Source organism: Columba livia, chromosome 14 (genome assembly GCF_036013475.1).
Source record: "Columba livia isolate bColLiv1 breed racing homer chromosome 14, bColLiv1.pat.W.v2, whole genome shotgun sequence".
Lineage (NCBI taxonomy): Eukaryota > Metazoa > Chordata > Aves > Columbiformes > Columbidae > Columba > Columba livia.
In genome coordinates, this window is record NC_088615.1 from 13,892,056 (window position 1) to 13,916,808 (window position 24,753).

General features: G+C 36.7%; 2 long non-coding RNA genes across 2 annotated transcripts in view; one reads left to right on the forward strand and one right to left on the reverse strand.

The window, feature by feature from the left end:
- LOC110359545 (uncharacterized) overlaps positions 1-24,753 on the forward strand; it is a 399,216-nt gene that overhangs the window by 170,288 nt on the left and 204,175 nt on the right. The window lies entirely within an intron of this gene.
- On the reverse strand, positions 14,578-22,034 carry LOC135575423 (uncharacterized). Its single transcript, XR_010466207.1, has 2 exons — positions 21,939-22,034; positions 14,578-18,832 (listed from the first exon to the last, which is right to left on the reverse strand). It is a non-coding gene; the product is annotated as an uncharacterized LOC135575423 (long non-coding RNA).

A 24,753-nucleotide genomic window follows, 5' to 3' on the forward strand; every position in this document is an offset into this window, starting at 1 on the left:
AATCTAGCTAATGGCAGTATAAGTCACACAGTTCCAAACTTCATGTATTAAGAAGTATTACTGGATAGAGAGGGATATTTATGCCATTAAAACAATCAAATGACACATCAGTCACTTGAAGACTAACCATCAATGTTGTGTGGTTCAGTTTTGTTCCATATTCACCCTTATTCTTCCTAAAGTGGTTGGTATTTGAGTTAAGGTAATTAAATACACTACTAATAGCTTAAATATAAGTCTCAACTTCTCTGCATGTGGCTGCAAGAAGTATAAATATGTCATGTTCTCTAAATTCAGGAAGTTTGTCTGGGACCTGTTCATTTGGTAAGAAAAATGTGAAATTTCAAGTGTTATGGCACTTTTTGGGGTGGTTTCCATCTGTTCGTACTTCAAATTCTGAACACCACCTCTCTCAAAGTGATTTTCCCAGGTTCCAAGGGAGAATTAGCCACCACGTCAAAGTTTCTTTCCTATTAGTTTTTCAGAAATGTAAGCAAATATCAAAATTGAAGCATTTATTTGTTCATGAAAAGCTGCGGCTGCACAATGCTCTTTCTGTTGGGTCTGTTAACGTGTTATAAACAACAAAACATAACAACCTTTTTCAGCCTTGCATATCCATTACTCCCAAAAGGTCTTGCCTCAGGGCACTTTGGCACATAGCCCTTATAATAGCCATATTTCCTGTTATCTGTTCATAAGGTACTTCACACAGACAGGCTAAGCTGGTTACAATCCTGTCTTTATGGATACATTGCCTACACAAATCTTTCCTGCAGTTTTGTCCAAATAACGTTCTTTTTGTATTGCATCTGTTGTTTATTGTTCTTCTGCTTTACCAAGAGGTGGTTGCATTTTGATGCCAGGTTTAGTGATCCTTTGAAGTAGCAAAGCAGTAGTCAAAGAGTTTGCAAAGCCCTTAGTTTAAATCTCCATTTGAAACACCATGTTAATAGTATTTACAATCAATGTTTAACTGAAAGGCACAACAGAAACCTAGGATGATTTTAAAGACAATTATTATTTTACCTGAATTACTGATAATGTGTAACTGTCAGCCTAGTCTACTGAAAACATCAGAAAATTTTGATTATTAAAAAAACTCAGAAGTTTAAAGAAAGGAAATCTGAACTTACAGCGTGACATTTTCATTATTTTTTTTCTGAAACAGAGAAATAGCAATATCAAAATATGTGAAAATGAAGAACAATAAGACTTCAGGGTAAATATTTCACAGGTTACATAAACAGTTGCTAAATGGGCAATCTGCTCATGTTTTATGTCTTATGATGTTATTATATCTTTGTTAGACTGTTTCTAACCAATAGAAGGAAAATGACAATGGGAAAAATTACAGAGGGTTAATTCATCTGCTATAGAAAGTCCATGCAATCTCCAGAGTTATGTTATTAAATGTATCCCTTAGTTAAAAGGATAATACTAAAGATCAGTTATTCACTATTAGAATAGCACTATTACTCAGCAGCTCTGTCAAGACCGCAGGGGCAAAAATACTGCTGCTTCTTTTTACAAATGCAATATAGTGTGGATTAAATCAGCACAAAAAGCATTAGGAATATCACTGTCCTTTTTCCATAAATATGCTGTGTTGTAAAACACAGCTAACACTGTGTTTAGTGCACAGCTAAATATTCTCCTTGGACTACCTATTTTCTTTTAAAAGTATTGTGTTTAAGCAATTTTTGTCTTATTTGCGGTTACTCACTAATAGGAGTAAAAATTACGGTTCCTGTATAATTCAACGTAACGTGAAAGTTAGAAACATTCCCTAGATGTTATTCTGTCCATTATAAATGTGGCACTGAGGAGTCTGATCTCCAGGTATCTGTGGCTCTCACTCACAGTGACTTCAGTGTCAGTGCGGGGTGGGCATGGGCTACAGGATCCGTATGAGACTAATAGTGCTGACAACCGGCATAAAAATGTACAGCAGAGCTACGGAAAGTAAACTCGTAGTGCCTGCTGACTGAGCACTGATAAATACTCACAAATAGTATTTGAGATTTTTATTTTTCTGTGAAACAAAATTAATCTTCAGAGTTTTAGTCTGTGTTGTATATAGTTGTGAGGTCATATGACTGCTTGGCTTATTCAAACATGTATTTTGCGTTTCTAGTCTGTTTAAAATGTATTGTCTTCATAAAAATCCACAAAAAAAAGAGGGATATTGAGCTTGAGATTCATGTCGCTGTGGAGCACACAAGCTTTGGATATTTAATTGTTGAGGCATCTAGCCACCCACTGGATAGTGGAGGTCGGATGGAAGAGGGAGAATAAATCACCTTTACATTCCTGCCCTGAGCTAATACTTAGGTAAGGGGTAGAAATTCATTCCAGGTGAATTTTCACCGTATTTTCCTGTTCTTCTGAGGCATTACTGAGGACAATTGTGATAGAAGTGTCGGTATTGTTTATATAATTTGTAAGATTTTCACAAACAAAAGAATTATTTTTTCTCTAGAGCTGAATGGAACTTTAAAGAGATTACCATTTAGAGCTGGTCAAGGGGAAAAAAGCTAACATGCAAGCACTTCTAAAAAGGCAGCTTCAAACAATGTGCCCACTGAGAGCAGCTTAGTTTGATGTAGCCAGTTTCATAAAGGCTGATTTGGGATTTAGACTTTAGGCAAGTCTTCAAGAATTGAATATAAATAAAAAATAGAGAACAATTCTGAGCGTTTACTGGAATGATTTTGGTTTTGTGTTGTCCTATTATATTTCTCCTATGAAAAGCACCTGTGTTTTTTTAAGTATTATTTAAGGAATACAAATCCTTCTGACAATGTGGTGTCAAAGGTTGGGATTCCAGTGACTAGATGTGTTCCTTAGACTGTCAAAAGCTCAGCCTCTGGCCTTTTACTTTTTCAACTCATTAGAGATAAGTATTAATTTATTGTAGATTGCCTAGATTAGTTTTGTTTTTTGCACTTTGTCAAGCTATGTATAGACCTCGGTTGAAATCAAACAAAACATGGTATTACACATGAGTACGCTTGTTCTTGGCCTTCCCAATTTAAGGGGCCTTCCTGAATTCCCATATGAATGCAGGGAGGATGTTTTGGTTATACTGATACACATACACACACATATATTAATTTCTTCTCTAGTGCAATTGTTATGGTTACAATGCAAAATTCTGTGAAATCTATTCCAAAAAACAACTGTTCTATTGCAGTCATCTAATATTTGGGAAGGGCTATTTCACAAACTGCTTAAATGACACTTTCACTATAGCCAAGCTCAACCTCAAATGGCACCATCACCCGTGAGCTCAACTGCAGGTGTCCTGTTTTGTTTTAGAGGCAAACACAGTCACCTTACTCCGCTGAAAAACATTGTACTGGTGTATGTGGAAAAAGCAAAGTATATGCAAAGCATTCTCCAGTGTTTCGTAGTTAGAGTAGCTGCTTATCCAAAGGGCAAACTGTCCACAGAAGATTCAGATCAAATACTCTCTCTTCCAATTGACATTTACCTTTATATTCTAGCAACTACGCTATTTCCATATGACACATTTAGATATGACATGCACCCAAGAAAATACTATTTCTGCATTGCAATAAAAATATGTTTTTGTAAGCCACCAACATTCTTCTGGCTTAGAAGCATTTTAACAGATTGGAGACCGAACCAAAATGGATGAATTCTGAGAATCTGAAGATTTGCACCACTTGCATCCGTAACTAACTTCTATACTTTTTTTTACCCACAAAATAAAATAACTAGTCTGCATGCCTGTGTATAGTTGTCTAAGAGCCAGCAAATAGGAAATATTAAAAAATTATTTATTCATTAAAAGAAGAAAACAATAGCCAACCTATTTTAAGACAGAAACACACTAACAAGTAAACATAAGCAGTTCTATCAGTCTTCAAATGAACAGCATTTCCTCCAGCTGTGCTAGCCTGCAACATATCAAAAAGAGCCTCAAAATAGCCTTCAGTATTATTCATGTTTGTTTGGTTTGTTTTTTTGTGTTGTGTTTGTTGGGGTTTTTGTTGTTGTTGTTGGGGTTTTTTTTTAATTATTTATTTTTAGTCATCAGCTTCCATATAAAAAACATTTTATGTATCTTGTTTTCAAATTTGGTTCTTTGGCTATCAGTATGCTGTATTTATAATGTCTGATTTTTCGCTTGTATTTTGTCTAACAGGAACTGTAATATGCAAACAAACTCACTGAGGTGGTCGTTAGTGTCTGTATGGTTTTGTACACACATTGGTGTGAGAGCACAGAAGCAAGCCTGATATTTCAGCTACTTTCAGAACAAATCCCTAGGTATTGTAATTGGTATGGTTCTGGAACCTGGCAAATGCATGAAAAAAAAAAAAAAGAGGATAACTTGAAGATTAAAAGAGGTAGGGAAATGAAAAGGTTCAAATAATGGGAGATGACAAAATAGAGCATAGACATTGCCCTGTTGTGAGTAGCTTCCCTTATACTTCACTAAGAACTTAGTCTCTTTTAGAATATTTCAGGAGAACATAGTGAAAAGTTATTTCCTTTTCCATCCAAAATTATATTTAATATTAATTTCAACATTTGTTCCCAGGAGAGTACTGGATATTATTAGGTGGCTGATAGGGCAAACTAAAGAGTATCATTTCACTGAGTCTTTGTATCCAGTTGTTTTTTCCTCTTGAGCGAGAAACTTTCTAGCAGTGGATGATCTCTTTTTTTTCCTCCAGTTTTTGAACAGCAGACAGGAATTCACTTGGCAGATTAAAGATATCCTGTCCCCTTCTGGCGATGAGCATTGCAGAATGTGGTGTGTGCTTACGGTCACACTCAGTCATTTCTCAGCACCTGAATCACTATCACAGCAAGGCTGTGGTTTATGACAAGAAAACCTAGAGACTCTGGTAATACAAATAAGAACTAGACAAAAATTGTATATTTTTTTTTTTATTAAATGTCACCCTAAATAGACACTTCAGTTAAGTGAAGAATAAGGAAGGACATCTTTCATCTTCTTCCTTATACTGCTGGTAAAATGCAAACTGCAGTTTAAAGAGTAGAACTGAATATGTCAGTCTTTCATATCAACCCCCTGCTCAAGTGATTCTAGAAATGACTGTTTGAATTAAGGAAATAGGTTTTACCTGTCACCCACCCCTAGACCTTCTTGCTGTTCCTATAGATTTTTTTTTTCCTTTTTCTTTCTCTCCATACACTTGATTGAAAAACCAACTGTGTTTCTGCCTTTTTATATTCCAGGATTCTTTGACTTTTTACAAATGCCAGCAGTCACACAGCTGTGAAAGAGTCTTTTGATATTCACATTTATTATAATATAGAATTCAAATTTATTTTCATTCTATCTTTCATGCTTCTCAGGCTTTAAATCCTGTAGAGAAAAAATATAGATGTGAACACAGAAGAAAAAAGAAATCACTAGCTTGAACTCAAGACTGTAGCCAACTGAAGCAGTGAGAATTATTTCATTTGGGCTGAGGTGTGTGTGCATCTCTGATGAGAGAGATGGATGAAAGGAGATGAAAGTGGAGAGACAGAAGATCTATGTGTGCACATGTGTCAGAGAGTGTATATATTTATGTACATATATATTCTTAAGAATGTTTATATCTTCATAGTCTGCGTGAAACAGTAGCATATATCATGTGGATAATGCATCACTTAAGAGATTAGGCCGAATTAATCATTTGACTTCAGTCTTCTTTACCTACAAGGCATCTGTATTTTATAAAAAAAATAGTAGCTGCAACTGTTTATGTTTTATGGTTTTTACATTCAGATTCCTAATATTTGGTTATTTTCCCGATCACTAAGTTGTTTTTTAACTGGGGTTTTGAAGATGTCTCAGGCTTACAACTCCTAACTTGCGACTATTTTAGGGAAAGGAGCTCTTTTTAATAGCTTTTCTGTCTGTGCAATCGTAAAGTCTAGTTTCCAGTTACCAGAGTACAATTCATTGTAAGTAACTGAGTTTATACTGATTTATAGCAAGTTACTGTGAAGTAACAGGACAAGTTTTCTACCACTACTATTTTAAGTTCAATATAAACTGAATTCATCAACAGGGAATCCAACCTACCACATGACTTTAAAAAGCTACTGGCTGTACTATCCATCAGACAAGCCACCAGACCTTTAAACTCACTGAAACTTGTAATTTAAAGAGAGGGGGGAAAAAATATGGTTTCTTATCACTATATTTCAGGATTTTACTAGTGGAGGAGGTTTCCCAAATGAGTATTTCAGGTGACAAATGACGTTGTGTTCATTCTAAACAGCATCAGTATCCACTGTTTGTAGAGAAAAGTCTAAAGGCGGCACCCTGAAGTCACAGGCTATGAGAAAATGATGAGTGAGGCACAAAAATCACATTTTTTTAAATACTATAATAATTTTTGAAGTCAGTTTTTGTTTACAAACAGCTTCAAATTGTCCCAGGTGCATTGTCAACTTGAAGTGAACCATGGGACTGTTACCTTTCTAACTTAACGAAGGACTAAGTTTTTTGTCATTTCTTTTAAGCCACATAGAGTTGAGAGGGGAGCTGTAACCTAGGACAGTTTCTGAGAACAAAACAAAAAAGGCAAGAACATCTTCATACTGAAAAAATATGTAATGAGCAATATAAAATCTTTCTGTAGTTATTGCTAGGGAGACATAGTATAGTGGTAAGGGAACAGAAGTGTGTGCTAATAGTGCCTGAGAATGTTGCAATCTAGAATGGACAGTTGTTTTCTGCTGCCAAGATGGTCTTGTTATCATACTGTGTCTGTTGTGCTATTCTTACCTGCTCTGAGGGGTGGATACAGCACACACACAGAGTCTATCCTACAGAGGGATAGTCTTTTATAGCAAGGACTGGGTGTTACTCCACCTTTGATGGCAAAATAGAAATAAAACCACAGAAACTATACTTGGGTCTCAGATGTGAAAGCATTTCCCAGGCAAGTGACTCAGTGTGCAATGTGACACTACAATTCTTTAAAAGCACTTAAGGAAGGATATTAAATTAATGGTTCAAGGAAATAAAGTGTATTTGTCTGGGATGGGAAAAAGCCTGATTTCCTAAGGGAAATCCTTCGGTGATCCCAGCATCAATAACATGGTTTGTCACTTACTGCAAATAAAAATAATTAAAGTGTATTTAGAGTAGGCAGAGTTTATCTCACCTTTTAAATCTTTATGGGCACCAAAAGAAGAAATGTTTTCCATCACACTATTACTAGAGAAGGGGAAAAAATGGAAGCAGATAATATCTGACACCAAAAATTGTGGGTTTTATTGCTGTATTGCTGTCTTAAAATCCGCAGGAGGTCACATAAAAAGGAATATTTTGTTACTGTATGGAATGTTCTCTAATGATCTGTTATTCAAAAGGACACGTTATATTTAGGTTGGATATGAGGAAAACATTTCAACCTAAACCATTCTGATTCTAAGCTACTGATGTGTTGTCAGTACTAATGGGAATTAGTGTGGTAACTGCCTCTGCTTAGATCCCCCAAGATCAGTCTTTCAAGACATCCACCTTTGAGGCTCTTTCTGTTCATCCTCAATATCCAATGCAGCTATTTCCCTTTTAAACAACTTTTAATCAACTTTACAGTTCTTGTATTAACCTCATATCTCTAGTAGTCCTACATGCTAGTATGCCAGTGCTTCCCTTACATCTAGATGCATTATCTAGGTTCTGTTTGGTGTGTCTAAAGTTCAAGTCTTTAGTTTAAATGATTTAGGCATTTGCAATCAAAATTTCTCAAGGTCAGACTGATAAAAACCGTACAGACATTGAAATGGGAGGAATGTTGTCCTCCTGTCTAGGTAGGGATTACTTTTTCTATAATAGTCTGGTATTTTGCCCAATCCTATAATACTGCAGGAGTGCTCTTGATTTATTATTATTATTATTATTATATATTTTTTTTTTTCCTGTACCATATAATAGTTACAGCTGTTAGTTTTTAACTTGATATGAACTTTGTTATAAGGTATGGAAAAAGATGTGTGGATGCAAAACATTGTTGAGTGCAAGGTATGTGTTCTGTAGAAAATCTTGAACTAAGTATTAATGGCTTGTCTTCACTGTGATAAAAGGGGACTGATTTCAATACCTTAGGCGGCTCCCTCTGGTTCTGTCTCTATATATTCTTAATTACTCTGCATTTAATTAATACCAAGATTACCTTTACCTCTGCTGTGTTTTCAGAGTACAGAGTTCCCTGTTCTCTTTCACTCTATAAACCAAAAAAAAAAAAAAAAAGAAAAAACTCCTTTTATGTATATTGTTTCATTTCCTTTGCAAAATATAAAAAAAAACCCCAACTCTGAAATGCTTTCTGACCCTGTTGCTTTTAATTATTTCTTCTTCAATCCTTTGTAGATTCACCGCTTATTCTTAACATTCTGTTTGAAAAGCATACTGTGGACCTTCTGCTTTTCCGGTTCTTTGTAATGCAAACACCACTTACATCATTAATTGGAAGACTTATGCAGTAGCTCGATGGTCTGGCAAGAGGCTACTTGCCATGCTACAAAGTACTGCATCTCAGGAGGTCACATCACAAGTGAAGTTGTGGTCTTGTAACTAATTAGAGTGTAACCAGGAAGGGCATAGAAGGACAAGAGGAAATGGCCTTGCGTTGCACCAGGGGAGTTTCAGATTGTATAGTGGGAAAAATTTCTTCATGGAAAGGGTGGTCAGGCATTGGAACAGGCTGCCCAGGGCAGTGGTGGAGTCACCATCTCTGGAGGTGTTTAAAAGATGTATAGATGAGGTTCTTAGGGACATGGTTTAAATGCCAGTGTTGGATTAACGGTTGGACTCCATGATCTTGAGTATCTCTGACGACTAAAATGATTCTGTGGTTAGGGAAATGCACCTATGTTATGTCATTGCTGTATTGACTTATATAAGTTCAGAAAACAGAAATGCATTTCTTATTGTTTATATAAATTTTAAAATCTCCTGGGTTTTGATACAATTGCTGTCCATATAGCTCAGGATAAAGAAAAACCTCCTTGCCCTGGTTATTCTGACACATTTCAAGTGTAAATAGTTTGGCAGCCCTGAACTGTGCATATCCTTTGCAGAAACATAAATTAATCTAATCCACTTTTATAGCGTAACACCAGTATACAGTTAGGACAGATCAGCTATGAGCAACCAGTGACAGACAGCAGAGATGTGGTCTCTGGGGAGAAGAATTTATTTTTCCTAAGGGAAGTGACCATAACTGGGGGTGAACTTTCCTACTGTCTTGAAGTATGAGATAAACAGCAGTTTCTTTGTGATTTTTAGAAGAAACTAGTTTCCTGGATTTTTTTAATGTCAAAGGCTATTTTCTTGTGCTCTCCTGAATAGGACAGTGAGAATATAAATATCCTAGCTAGCAAATGTTGAATTCATAACTTTGGGGGACTTCTTTCCCACAGTTTCATGACAATAATGGTAGTACCTGGTGCACTTTTTTAACAAAGAATGTTACATAACTTTACCTCATTCTATATACAATTGCTATTTTTTTTTTTTTTTATACAGTGGTTTCTCTTTAGAAAAGCCATTTCAGTTTTAGCTTCAAATTTTAATATTAGTCTAAGTGATGTGGCTCTCCAAGCTGTTCAGTAGGCCAATTCTGCATCTGTTGGTATAGATAAAAATCTGCACGGAGGCAGGAACTTTACTGATATGGATACCTTTGCTGAACAGAGGTTAAGTCTTGCAAAGGTTATTCTTGCCAAATGTTCCTGTATTTATTGTGACAGTGTCTTTGTTGAATTCATCGAATGCAACTCCTCCTCCACCATCCATTTGGTTTGCAAATGAATTCTCTTTAACTGTATTCACACCCCTTCTGTATTTGCTTTCCAACAGTATTCCAGCAAATTACTTTACTGGCAGGAACACTTAGTGAACCAGCCAATTTTAAGTCAGTATTGCAAGAATATTCACAAAAAGCAAAATTCTCATTCATAACTACAAGTATTCACATGCACAGTGTTAAGATAAACCTAATATTAAAATGATAATCAACTTACTGAGTACAAACATTTCTTATAACTCGTGTTTTTCAAAACTAAACTTGGAATGTCGAATTATTTTAATGAGTGGTATGTGTATGTGCTATAGATCAAGACTTACTGGCAGAAATGGCATTCATAAAAGTGATATCTGTCTGAAGAAAACTTCTAATGAGAACAAAAAAATACTGAATTATTTCAGTTTATCTCCTTGAACCTAATGTGTCAGAAAAGAGTAGAAATGCACAGAATAGTTACAGTGATCCTTACATTTCATTCTTTCTCAGTGGACAAAAGAAAATTATACTTAGTATTCAATGACCAGTGAGTTTTGGATACCATAATACAGTTTTTGTTGCTTATCCAATTGACTCTGTTTTCATTGCATCCAAATGTAAGACTTGGAAATAAAAATATTGCGTATTTCTTTAAATTGTTAAAATTGCTTTCCACAGTCACTGACATAATTCAAAATTAACCAATGCAGTCATTTCTGCTGTCGTGAATACTGTACTTTTATCGTCTGCAAATGCCATGAAGACAAAGTACTGTACAAGTGTTACATAGAAGCAAATGACAGCAATGAGTATGTGCACGCAGCTTCGTTTGTTTTATCTGTGGAGGTCAAAGTTCTTTTGTATCATCCATTTTAGATTTCTTTTTCTTTTAGGAAAAGATAGCTGGACATATGCGTCTAGTTTTTGTTTTGAACATTTTCTGGTTCCTGTCCAAGTTTTCTCTTTATCTCCTACACACCAGCTTCCAGGTATCTGTCTCCTGACGGTAGAGATGTGTAGAGGATTAGTGGCTTGATTGGCAGGTTGGCTAACATTGCAGTTCTGTTCATATGGAGCTTTCCTTCAAGTTCTAAAAATCTACCACAGACAGGCCAGAAAAAAATGCTCTTTCCCTTATTGCAAAATGGCACACGCAGCCTTAAATTAAAAATGTAATCTGAACTGGGATGTCCTTATATTTTTCTCATACCAATACAGATAGAATTATGGATTAAATAATCATTTTTTGTCTTCTTGTTCAATGACTTGGAGGGAAGGCAAGCTGTGTAACTCACAGAGGGAACAGCAGAAAGCTCAGGATCATTGATTGTATCTTATACTGCTAAATGAATACATCAAAGTCCTCCTTCAATAAATAGAAACAGGAGCAATGTTTTTCACAATGCAATCTATTCTATAACACTGTCCATGTGTGCTTACAGATAAATATAGTACAGAGGGACAAGCATTTTATAGCTATGTTTGCTCATATCATTCTATGTAATATCATTTAAAGAGGATCCAATCACGTAGAAAATATGCTGTGTAAAGTAAGAGTTCAACATTACAAGTAGACATCATAAGAAAAAAAAATTAGGATGAGTAGACATCATGAGAATAAATTTTAGGATGATTTGCTTTTCATAAACTTACTTTCTTTGCTCCCAATAGGGAGACCTTGCTAAAACTCAGATGACTGTCAGTCCTAATGCGTTCATGATCTTTTCCATGTATGGGATGCTAACCAGGCACTGACCTCTCTCCAGTGAAGTAACAAATAACTAAGCAGTGTTACTTTAATATTTCTCCGTCAATGCAGACAAGGGAGTATCCATGTCGTGTATGAAATGAATTCCAAGAAATATCTTGAAGGCAAAACTCTGTTTCATTACAAACTGGGAACAGCATGTACAATAGCCTGTCTCTGGTATGACTGAGAAGGAGCTTCATGGTTTTACATCTGATTTGCAGGTGAATTAAGTATGCCTTGTTTTTCTGCAAAATTAACCTGTTTAACTTAGAGATAAAAACAAGGGTTTTAAATAATGTCTGCAGACTGATAGTGAGGGCTGAACGCCTCAGTACCATGACATGACAAGAGCACTCCAGAATAAATGGCTTGTATTCTGTGATCTGGATCAGAAATAAGAAGTACTGCTTGGAACAAAAAACCCTCACTTGCAGTCCACAAGTCTAAATTTATCCTTTTTATAATGCTGTTGCATTTCCTACTAGACAATGTTAGTACTGCTGTCCCTAAATCCCATCATATTCCACAATATCATATTTCTATTTTAGGCCTTAAAATTAGGAAATGTCATCTCCCTTGAGCATTCCATGGAAATGAATAAAATATTTTCATCCCACACCTTTGTGGATTTTTTTGTTTTTTTACAAATTATTTGTTAAAAGTATTTTCTTTTTTCTCCTCTGTAAAAGTATTCTATAAGCCCTGTATTAAAATACAGAAAGGAACCAAATTTAGGAAATTTATTACCTATGAGCATCTGAGTGACCTGGGTCATTCATTTGTTGTCTCTTTAAGTTTGCCTTCAACCTTATTAATTTCTACCCATTTCACTGTAATGATGTCAGTTTCCACAGTTTCTGTTTATGTACTTATTTTTAGCTCTATCATCTATGGCTCTTCTGCTGGTACCTTCCTCCTCAGACAGAATTCATAATTTGAATGAAATGGAAAAGTCAACAGAGCTCCTGTTCCAGCTTGAATATAAATGGTTAGTCCATTGGTATTCACTTTCAAGTTTCCTTGTGGGAAGAACTAGTTCTGCTGTTTGGATGATGCTATTTTGAGGTCTTTCACTTGAATCTCACTGCTGGCTAATTTGTAAGAGTTCAAAGAAGGCAGCATATTATTTATACACTTTATATTGTCAGAAGCCTGCTTAAATTTGTAAGACCGATAACTGAAATAAACTGTGATCCAAAGTGGAAAGTGGTTCCTTTAACAGAGAATCCCTTGGGAGTTGCTTTTAGGAAAATTCCATTAACCTTATCTTTGCAGTGTCTTTTCCAAATTGCTTTTTTGCAGGTGGCAATTGCAGTCAAGCTTTTTGTGAATGTGAGGTTCTAACATAGATTTGGTCCTGAAAGCCCTATGCTTCTCTCTTAGCTTGCACCTGGTATCATTGACTCCTGATTGTTGTTTCTATCAGCTGCTGCTACTCGTTCAGAATTCATGTTAAAGGTCTCCTTTAGAACAAGGGTAGTAATCCAAGAAACAAAGGTACCTCATTGTGCAATAAGTTTTTGTTATTCTCAAACCTGTTGGGATGTGAGCCACTACCATACTGAGTGCTTATGTGATTTCTCAAATGTGTTACAGGAGCAAAAATTATACAGAAAAATTATTTTTGACTGTTCAGAATGCAAAATCACCAGATAAGAGCATAACAGTAAAAAGCAGCTTCACTAAACATTAAAATTGCAACTTCAGATGGAATGACTACACATGCACACACCACGCTCCTCCACCAGTTCCAGTCTTATTCATTAAGTTGTTAATATTTGATTAATTTGAATGACCCTTATGTACTCTAGGTGCTTTCTGTGCTCTGCAAATTTTAAAATGACTGCAGCTTTATCTGTGTCTCTTAAGGGATGATCCATTGTTCTTCTCAATAACTTAGATCTATCTTTGAGGACTAGAGGGGAAAGGATTGCTAGTAGGAAACTGAAAACTTGTGAAATATTGCAATAGTGCAATGTATTCCCTTGATAATTTTGCTAATTAAATTGTTACACAAAAAATGCCAAGTTATTTAAATCCCAAGGGAAGACTTACTGTTTCATGTTGAGATATTTCTACCAATAGCCAGCCCTTAGAGCACTCATAAAACATAATGTTGCATGAGGTGCAAATTAAGATTTGTTGTTTTGAAGTTTCATCAAATAATTGATCAGAAACTATAACTGGGATTATAGAACAAGATCAGAAATGAATTTGTAGCAAATAATTGCCAAAATAATTGAAGTTACAAATCCTGAAAACTGGGAAACCTTTCCTTTTAATGCCTACGGGGATGGTACTTGTGGCTTTGATTAGGATTAACACTAGGAGATGGGGTCAATGAGGAGAACAGAGGGATTTTTAGATTGCATTAAAATTATGACATAGCCTCCTTTAAGAAAGAAAATAAAAATTTCCTATCCCAGGTAAAGGTAAAATTTAAGACAAAGGAAAACTGTTATTTCCATTCCAAAACCTGCAATTTCTTATAAATACTTTGATCATTTATGAATGGCCAGCTAGTAAAACCACGGTTGTCATAGATCTAGCATATCTTTCAGGTTCTTCTTTAAGTACCTGCTGTCTGATTGCTGATGTACTTACCAAGTCCATTGTTAATTAATCTATTAAGAGTACACATACATGGACTAAATTCCTAGTTAAGGAAAGAGATTTTTATTAGGATTTTTTTTTCATGCCAACCTTGCCTCGGCTTCCAGTTGATTTGGAAAAATGCTTGAAGCTTCATGAGAAAAATCTGTGGTCTTTTTCCTTGGATTCTGTTACCAGAAATCTAATCCTACTTCTGTTGAAAACAACAGAACTATCACCATTTATATGAATGAGTACTAATTTAGGCTTACCACTATAGATCTGTGAAATGCAGAGACATCATGTCAGTCTGCTCAGGATTGGCAAATTTTGTTTGGATTTAATTTGAACAGTCTGAGGGAAACTCATCCTATATGTTAATGAAATGTTTGCACAGTCACAGGGAAGGAAAAAAAAGAAAGACACACAGCAAGAACACAGATATTGTGTGAACATTTTTATGCATCAGTTTATCTTCCCTCACAAACAATAGTCCATAGGAATTATAGACATTGGGTGGATTTCTGCTCTTATTAAGTTCAGGAGTAAAAAATTAATCTTATGGATATGAAAAAAAAAAAAACAAACAAACAAACAAAAAACAAACAAACCAACAAACAACAACCAACCAAACCAAACCACCACCAATCCCCAAACCCAAGCACAGCCTGTTCAATGACATGGTATTTTTGCTGGAAAGAGTGGTGCACAGTTTATTCTCACAACTACTTCCATTTCCTTTTACTCATCTGTGACCGATTTTTTTAATGTTTCAGAATTGTTTATTTGACTTGAAATAGAACTTATTAAAACCACCCTAACTACTCTTATTTTCTGCTATAAACTTTAAATTGAAATTGAAGTAATTAAATTCAAACTAACCGCTTTTTATCTTGTTGAAGCATTGTTACTTATACTTGCTAATTCAGAGTGAGGAAAAATTGGAATATTCTTGAAAATATTCTGCTCTTGATAAACCTACATTTTTGGGAAAACTGTTTTTTAAAAAAAACATTAAAGATTTCTGATCTCACAAACGCCTGTATAACTACATCTAATTCCCTCTAATTCGAAACTAGAATGAAATCCAGAGGGTGCACCACATACCAGAATTTCTGCATGACTAATCCTGTGCAGTTAACAAGGTTGGGCAGCTCTGTGTATAATTCATGTCTACTCAGAGGGTATCTTGGGTCTTCAAGTACAGCTTCATCTTGCAGAATTCAGATGTAAGGATCAGTGTGAGAAACACAGCACATAGTTCAGTTCTGGGCTGCTGTGCTGCCCTGAATAGAGCAGGTTTCCTGTTGCTGATGGAAGAAGTAAACAACTTTAACTACAGATCTTGATTAGACCAGCCCTTTGCCTCCAGGGGTGATGTTTGTTGTAAACATGAAGTTGTCAGAGGAAGTTAAGAATAATAACACTTATCTTCAATAGAAAAAACTTGTGGCAGAGAAAATCTGAAACAAATAGGAAGTGTTGGGATACATATTAAATGGGATAATGTCTTGTTCCTGTAATTGAAATGCTTATGGAGAACCTAATTAACCTTTCAAAAGCTGATTCTCAAGAATTTTTGGCACCAAGTTCTGTTTCTTGAGGAAAACATCAGATGCCAGCACCAAAATCTTTTGTTCTGTATTTCATCTACATAATTGTGAAAACTTCAAGCTCAGCTTTGCTTCACATCTAGTTTGTTATTCCCAGCGTCCATTTGTAAAATACAATTCAATTAAGTGTTATTAACTAAATACTATGGTATGCTTGGTCTTGTGGCCTGCTCAGCAAATTTAATCACCAGCCCTTCCCTTTAACAGAGTTCTGAGGGAGTTTAGCCATTTAGAAGAATTTTTTTTAAATTATTTTATTCATTTATTTGCAAGTTAGGTTTGTTGGGTTCTGTATGTTTGTGTTTTGTTTTGTTTTTTTTTGTGTGTGTGCTTGGTTGGTTTGGCATTTGTTGTTGTTGTTTTTGTTTGGTTTTTTGTTTGTTTGTTGGGGGAGGGTATGTCTATTTTTCCTTATTCCTCGTAGAATCAGCGAACTATTGAAGCCATTCCTCCGAGCTCAGGTGTCCTTGATGATGAGGGCTCTGTGGAGCGGGTGCGTTACCTGCGCGCGGTCCGGCCGCGCTCACGAGCCGCCCATGCGCGGGTCCCTCCCCGCTCCCGCCGCGGCCCTGAGGTGAGATAAGGGGTGGCCGCAGCCCCCCGCCCCCCCCCCGCCCCAAGAACACCCGTGGACCCCACGCCCCCGCAAGTTTCTCCTGTGTTTTCAGTCGAACGTGAAGGGACCGGCCCCGAAGTTCGGGCGCAGGTGAGCGGCGGGGCGGCCCGGCGGTGCTGCCTCGGCTTCTCTGGGGCGGAGGGGTTGGAGCTTTCTGGAAGGTGGAGGATGCGGCGGGGGGCGCTCGCAGCTGCGCCGGCCAGCTCGCGGGTCTCTCGGTCTTTTTGGGGTGCGTGGCGCAGGTCGCCACCTTGTCCCTCTCCAGATGTGTGCTTTTGGGTGAGCTAGTTGATACCTGAGAAGTGCCCGTTTCTTTCTTCCCCTGCTCCTCCCCTTTCATTGTTGGGGGGCTGCACGTTGCACTCACATGTTTTGTCTTTGCCTGGGTGAATTTAACGTTGTTAAGAGAAATGCAAAGTTGCATGAGAAATGAGTTTCAATTAAATAAGAAATGGTTATGACTAACTGCAAATATAAAGTGAGCTTAACAAGAGGAAATAAAACAGATTCATGCCTGAGAAATTTAGTCCGCGCTGTATAGAGTAGCAAATAAGTTTCATCTGGTTGGATTTGTCAAATGTGTAATTTTTTAATATTACTATTTTTCTGAATGTTATATGGCAAAAAATACTTGGTTAGGATGATTAATCGTGAGTTAAAGCCTCAAATCAAATGAAAGGAAATTAATAGGCATTCCAGAGGCTTCCATCTCAGTTACCTGCTTTCACCCAGTGGATTACGTGCTTTAAGGAGAAAACCTGATCCTCGAGTTCTCAGTACTTAAGTGGTTAAATTGTTCCTTTTGGATCTTGCAGAACAATATCAGTCATCTTGTGTTAAGAGAAAAAAAAGTCTAATCTTTGACAGAAATGAATTACTTCATACGGGACAGCTACATTTTGTCTGATACTTGTTGTCAGCTTTCACTGGGAGATGAGGAACTAAGAAATAGATTTCATCAAGTTCTGAGATGGGAGGAAATGAAATCTTAGCAAAGAAAACAAGTTATGCCTTGTACAAGCAAGAAGATCTATCAGGTGAAAAGTGAATGTTAAAGTCGTTTGCCAAAAGGTGACTTAGGCAGTGATGGAGAGAAAGAGGTGGAGAGCCCTAATATTCCTGGTTTATCAAATGCATGTTTAAACTGCTGAAGACATCTAGGTTTGTTGTTTGTGATTTTTTTTTTTTTTTCCTTTTCATCCCCTATAGGTATTTTCTGGTGTTACACTTTGGTGAAACTCAAGTGGGTTGTCAGTTTACTTCTCTCATTAATTTACAACAGAAATGTAACGATTGTGCTGTAGTATACCCAGCTTTGTGTGTAATTTCCCTCCTGATGATCTCTTGGTTCAGAAGAGTATTTCTTGTTGTCCTGGTTTTGTTAAAAAAACAAGTTTCTCTTTTAGTGAATTTGCCTGTCAGCTAAAGCTTTCATATTAGCTGCATTTTCCTGGAGAACCGATACATGTCTTGGTAAACATAGCAATGGAATGTGAAGTTATTGATAACGAATGGACAGCTCTTACGAGAGGGGCAATGAGAAACAGGTGACTAAGAAACTGACCAACTGTGTATAACATTCCATTCATGTGAATACTTCATATAAAAGTGGGAAATCATGAGGATCTTGTCCCTTTCCCTTTTTGCTTATGGCCAGCATTAGGAGAGGATCTTGCTAGTCGTCCTTGCGAATTGAGGCCTAGTGAGAGACTGAATCCAGCTCCGGTTGGCTGTAAAATCCAGTCCAGGACTTCCGGTGCCGGCTCTGCAGTTACTGAGACTTTCAAGATTGGTTTCATATATTTTGTATTGTTTTCTCTATTCTTATTAGTAGCATTAGTAAAACATTTTTAATTTTTCCAACTCTCTTCTCTCTGTCCTTTTTTTCCCTCCTGATCGCCTGTCCTTAGTGAAAGGGGGGAGAGGGAGGGGCTGAAGGGAGAAGTGGGGCAGAGGGGGTTAACAATACATCTGCTAGGGTTTTATTGTCACCCTGCAATCAAAACCCTGGACACTAAGAAAGGGAGTCTTCCAGTCTGCCTCCTGGCAGACCAATAGTTTGGCCATAGTACTGAGGTGTTGCCTTTTCCGTGATTCATTTTAGGCTGAGTGGCAAGGCAGACAAATGAACAAATCTCTGCTGTTTTGGTCTGAAGAGTTACCTTCTTTGTCAGTTTACAAAAGCTTTATAATTGCCTTCCTATCACTAGATCTTTTCTCCTAGTATTAATTGCTCTTTTTTCAGCCAGAAGGACAGTCAAAGATAATTAAACAAAAAGTCCAAACTGTTTGTTTAGATTCAAAAATGGTTAATGGTGCACAGTATGAGGTTAGTTTTTCTTTCTCTGCTTCACTTCTTGATTAAGTATTTTTGGCTCTTCTGTGATCTCTAGAAGATGGAGTAAAATGCTGGCTGTGGCTTGATTTGGAGAACTTGGCAATATGTTATTCCAGTTCAGAAATGCAAAATCTGTGAATAAAATGTAGAGCTCTTACAATTGAAGTTTGGATTCCTGAATGATAATGCATGAAATATTTTCTGAAAGGTAAAGGCAAATGTGTTGTTCTCATACCCAGTAAACAATAAATACTTTTATTTGTAAACCGTAGTTCCCCCTTCCTCATCTAACTGTGTGAAACAAGCTCGAAATTGAGAGAAACTGTTGCTGTTGTGTGGTTTGTTTTTCCCTCAAGTGTGAAGTTTTGACTTTAGGTAAAAAAAAGAGGTCAGATAAGAGGGCTAAATAGTAGATGTGTTAATTTGATGCAAACTAGAGTTCACTTTTGGTTTTACTTCTTGAGTTCTGAACATAAAGCTAAAGGTATTATTAATGCTCTTTTATTTGTTTTGCTGCTTTTAAGATAGTACTTTACTACAGGTGTGCCTGGGATCATATTAGTTATTTTCTGCTCAAGTGTTGTTGCACTTACAGAAAATGCATACTCAGGGAATTAATTTTTCTCCCTCTTAAAAACAGGATCAGGTTCTTTGGGTGACCTTGGTGTTTCCAGCCACAGAGGGATAAAAGCACAGATAACATTATTTGTTGTACTCTTTACTGACCTGTTCTCTGAAGAGAACTGGCGCTTCTGGTTAAAATGTCAGAGTAGAAGTGGGTGTTAAAAATTGCTCTTTTTTAAGCTTTTTTTTCCTTGTAAACAATTTTCAGTTTTATTGCTTATCAAGACAGAAGTAACTTTGATTTATTTATGGGCTTAGTAAAACAAATAAGACTGCTTGCACTAGAATTTCCAAGCACTGGGGGGGGAAAAAAAAAAAAAAAACAAAAACAAAACAGTTACAAAATCCTTTGCATTTTTAATAAACTAAAAGGATGGGGCACCGTTCTTCATTAATTTGGGGGTTTTGGCTGGATGCAAATAAATAGGCATTTAGGCTTTGTGGGCCTATTGTCTCGTGCAGCTTATGCATAAGATAAGCAGAATGTATCCCAAATTAGTTGTCCATTCAGTGCAAGATACTAGGGGCTATCGATTAGAAGTAGGATTGGTACAGAGCCATTTTGTATTTTCTGTGCAGCTTCACTAGCTTGCGGTGTCCAAGCATATATTGTGTAATTGTTTACGTACAAATTTGCTAAAACACTACAAAGTTAGAGATTTATGTTCCCATGTTTTATATATCCTCTTTTTGTAATTGATTTCAGTGACGGAAATTACAGAAACTATCTGTTGATATTCAGTTGAGGAGTATTAAGTAGAGCTGCAGTCTGACATACCACTGTAGAAAAACTAAGTCATATAAATAGCCCATAAAGTATGGGGAAATCATCAGAGAAACTGTTTTCTGTTAGTATTTTGGTTTTAAGCAGTACAGAATTAACTTAATGTGAAGGAATCTGACCTCCCTCTGCTGTTAATTTTGTCCAGGGATGTTAAAGCAAGAGAAAACTGAGTTTCAAAACCTGCTAACCAAGAATTGAGGGGAGATAAGAAGGAAGAAAGAAAAGGGGGGTGAGAATGTAGATTGGGACTGCAGGTTGCTCTGTTTATCAAAATAAATAATGCTTTGTCCCTATCATGACATTAAATCTTCTTTGGGATTTACTGTATGACACTGCATATTTGCTCATTTTCTCAACTCAGGTTTGCTTAAGTAAAATATTCAGGTGGTCATGATGTTTAGGAGTATAACATTAGCTTGATTTAGATAGTGCAAACATTTAATAATGGTTGAATATGGATTATAGGCAGTACTTGGGAAAATGTGTAAGTCTCTCGTCAAAAAAGAAGGCTATAGCAATGGAAGAGTGCTGAGGATTGCTTTTGTTTTCACAAGCTCTGCCCAAACATGTGATCCTGATGTGTGTCTTTTACAGATTTTTAATGCTTGATTGCGGTACTACCAAACTTTTTAATGTGCATTAGAACCTAGTTTTTCTTTTTTCAGTGGTTACATAATAATTTTGATGGGGTTCTATTACAGCAATTTAATGATTTCAAACAACCATTTAAACTATTAAGAGTTATTTCTTAAATGTGCTTTGTGTATGTTGGTAGTCTTGTTAACCATTGTTGAGGCTACAATATTGAATTTATGACTAGCTATACATACAGTAAGCAGGGGCAGGCATACCCTCTTACACAGAATATCCAAACACTCTGTTCTGTACAGCTTTGCTGGTTATAAGACTGCAAGTCTGTAGTGATGGGACAAAACAGATACATTTTTTAAAATACACTTTCAAAACAGATGAAAAACACAGCTGTGGGGGAAAGAAAAAAAAATCTGATCCTGATGTGCCATAAATTTTACTTAGAACAATTGATGTGTAACTCGTAAAATGTGCATCAGTGTCAGCGATGTGGAGATCAGTGCTGTGCTTGAATCCAGTTGAAGTATATTGCAAACCAGCTTTGTGTCATGTTCAGATAGTTTCATCAGATGGATATTATGGTGTCTGTTAGCAACTGGCTTGATCTACCTGCATTCTCTTGTTGGAAGACCTGCAGAGTATTGGAGGTTATTGGTCATGTTGTAATGAGACATTGATCTGTATTGCATCTGAAAACATTGATCATCAGAAGAGGATGTCTGAGTCCATGGAGGAAGCAATTTCTCATTTATCATAGTTGGCTGTGTTTGTCCATTAGGGCAGAAAGTGTCAGTATACCCCAAAATACATAAGAGTAAACTGAAAGGCTCAGACCATATGCTGTCCTGTGATTTCTGTAGGTGGTGAAGATTGTTTTGGTTTGTTTCCTTGTGTTACCTATTGTTTCTTAGGTAGTTTAGGGGTTGTTTTCTAATGTTTCTGCGGTAAGCATTCTCTTGTACTATCTATGTAGTTAGTAACTTTCATCTCCTGACATTTTATTAGTATTTCATTATTTGATCTTAACTGTATTTTCTCACTTGCAACAACTGTCAGGCATACCTTGTAGTACAGAGGAATGGTTAAAGGGTATGCTTGAATCAGCACTTTGGCCTCCTGCTTGTGCCCTGTCATTGACTAGCAATTATACCTGTGCAGCTGCTGCAATATCCCCTGGGCACAAAATCTGAATGAACTGTGGCTTTTCTTTCTCTTTATAAATATATCAAGTACACTTACCATAGAAGTCAGGGTCAGTAGAAAATGCCAAAGAGCGAAGATTGTGGAGAGATCAGCAGAGAAGAATGTGAATTGGTGTTTTCAGTTCTGCTTCTTTGAGCTATGTGTGGGAGGAACAGTGAGCTCAAAACCATGAGATGAGAAACATTTCTGCTTAATGCAGAAACTATGATACCCGAGCAACTGCAGAAAGGACTCCTTCAAGCAATGTCTGGGAGCAATTTGAGAAATGTTGATAGTGATGGAGTAGATCAAAAGCACTTTCTTTACAAAACTACTGCAGACTACAACCTTGATAAATTTAGGTACAAGCAGATGACATGTATAAAATCTGATGGGGCAGTATCTGTCTCCAGTAGCTGAATGTTTAGGAAGAATGGGCTCAAAACCATCCAACTGGTTTCAACTAAGTGCCTCAAACTGCTGGGTAGCTGAGAAGAAAATCGGGAGGAGGAGATTCTGCCACTGGCGAGCGAGATGAATGCCAAATTAAATACTTTGAGGTGAATGAATTAAAGATTCTGAAACTAGAATGTTGAGTAACTCAAATGTTTGACTCAGAAAACTTTCTGTTTGGTTAACACTGGTGGAAGAGACCCCCTAATTAATGTAGTTACACCAGACAGTTTTTCTAACTCAAACTAACACAAGGATACATTGTACTTTTTCTGTGTTACTTATGTATTATTTATACATATTGCCCCTACTACAATTCTGAATGAGGATTCCGGTGTTCTGTATGTCTGTAATGAGGGCCCTTGCTGGCCCTGGTATTTAAAAGCAGGATTATTATTTTAAGCCAGTCTGTAGAAGATTGAAATCTATAAAAGCCATTAGACTGATTATCATCCTGTAACACTGTCAAAAATGATCTTAATTGGTGAGCGTAAGCCATCCTCTACTAACAGCTTTTCTCTTTAATTGAATTTTTGCCAAATTGGTGTCATTGAGACTCTATAATGAATGTTTCTGCTCCTAGGCTATTTTTTTGTTCAGATGTGATGCTAGGGGGTAGGGTAGTGTTTTATTGTGGCTACTGCAGAAGGAGTGAATGTTTTCCAGTGATTAGCGTGGTAGCTGATAGCAGTTGAGACACTGATACTGAGAAATCTGTCCCAAATGGTGTTACTTGTCCAGTGGCAATATCTGCTAGTGTCTTGATGCTGTACCTTGTTTCATCAGCACTGGCTGCTTCCCATTTATTATTCTGTTTTTGTTTTTGTTTGTTTGTTTGTTTTTTTTTGGGGGGGGGGCAAAGATGAGTGGGGAAGGTAATCACATTTGCAGCTGTGCCTTTGTTCTCCTGATTGTAGCTAAGAAAGGTATTATTCAGACAAACGCAACATAATCTTCAGACCAAATATGCTGTTACGTTTTGTTTTGGTGTGGTTTGTTTGGTAGGGATTTTTGTTTAGTTGGTTTTGATTTTGCTTGGTTTTTTTTTTGCTTGTTTGGTGGGGCTTTTTGTTTGGTTAGTTGGGGTTTTTTGTTTGTTTTTAGTAAGTTACCGTGTCAACTGCTTTAATCTGAACTTTTTACGGATGTGTCCCAAAGGCAGAGCTTTTGGAATAGCTGAAGCACATCCTGTTGCAACTTCTGTTGTCAAGTTCCTGTTTTCCCCTGTATTTGAAAGACATTTGCCCATACTTCTGAGAACTGGTTTAGTTTGTGGTCAGTTCGTGGCATCATCTGGATGTGTGACATCTCCCTATTTGCAGATTCATACACCTGGATGGAAATACAGTTGTCTAATAAAACTTTTTGCTTCTAACATGAACAAAGAAGTAAGATGTCCATGGAATACTTGATGTTTTCCTTCATTCCAGGTAGATTTTCATAAAAGCTTCTTGAAATCATTCATTTTACTGCATGAATGTAATGTGTAGATCAGAGTGGCCCAATGAATACAGAAGGTCTCAGTGTTTTCACTTGCCAGATAGTTCTTGTTTCTTTGTTGGTACATTCATATAATTTCCAGGAGGGGAAATTGATTGCTTCTTCAGGACAGGTTACAAATGAATATCGAGTGACCGTTGATGGGTCTAAAGGGAAATGTCTGCCATTTTAACTTCAACACTTGCAAAAAACCTCTAATATCTAAAGGTAAATGACCTGGAAAACAATATATAATTTCCATATGTGAGAGCGTGTGTTGATATTTTAGTTCCATGTTTGCAACAGGAACAAAGCAGAGAAGGAAGAACATAGACTTTGAGGAAGTGAAACCTGACATTTATTCTGCATTGATTTTGCAGGATATATAGCTATTTAATTTTGTTAGCTGTGAATCAGGATACGGTCAGATAGTAATTATTTTATCAGCTTCTGTAAATTTTTATGTTCTGGTCCATGTTAACACTTTTGACTGGAGACTTTTGAGCTAAAAGTGGTACTATATAGCTTCTTGTAGTAGATTATGCATGTTTCTTAAACTGGGGATAGAGACAGTCCTTTTAAACTTTATCAGACCAATTCAACATAACTTTGAATATCTCTGTCAGTTTAATTTCAGTGGAACCCAGTTCTGTGGCCTAGTGGTCTGTCTTGCAGATTGCCCCTTTTTGGAGCCTCTGTATATTGGAGTTTGGGATTTATATTTCTTCTTTCTGTTTTAATATCCTTAAAATTTCTGGTGTGTGGTATATTCCTCTCCCTCCTCCCCTTTCTGCTCCCGCCACCCCCCCAAAAAAAAAAGTATGCATAGGAACTTTCTAAAAATAAAAACTAGAGCTTTGGAAAGTTTCTGAAGGAATTCAAATAGCTTCTGTCTGTTCATTTCAGTTGAGGCTATGGGTGAATTAAGTGAACAAGTGGT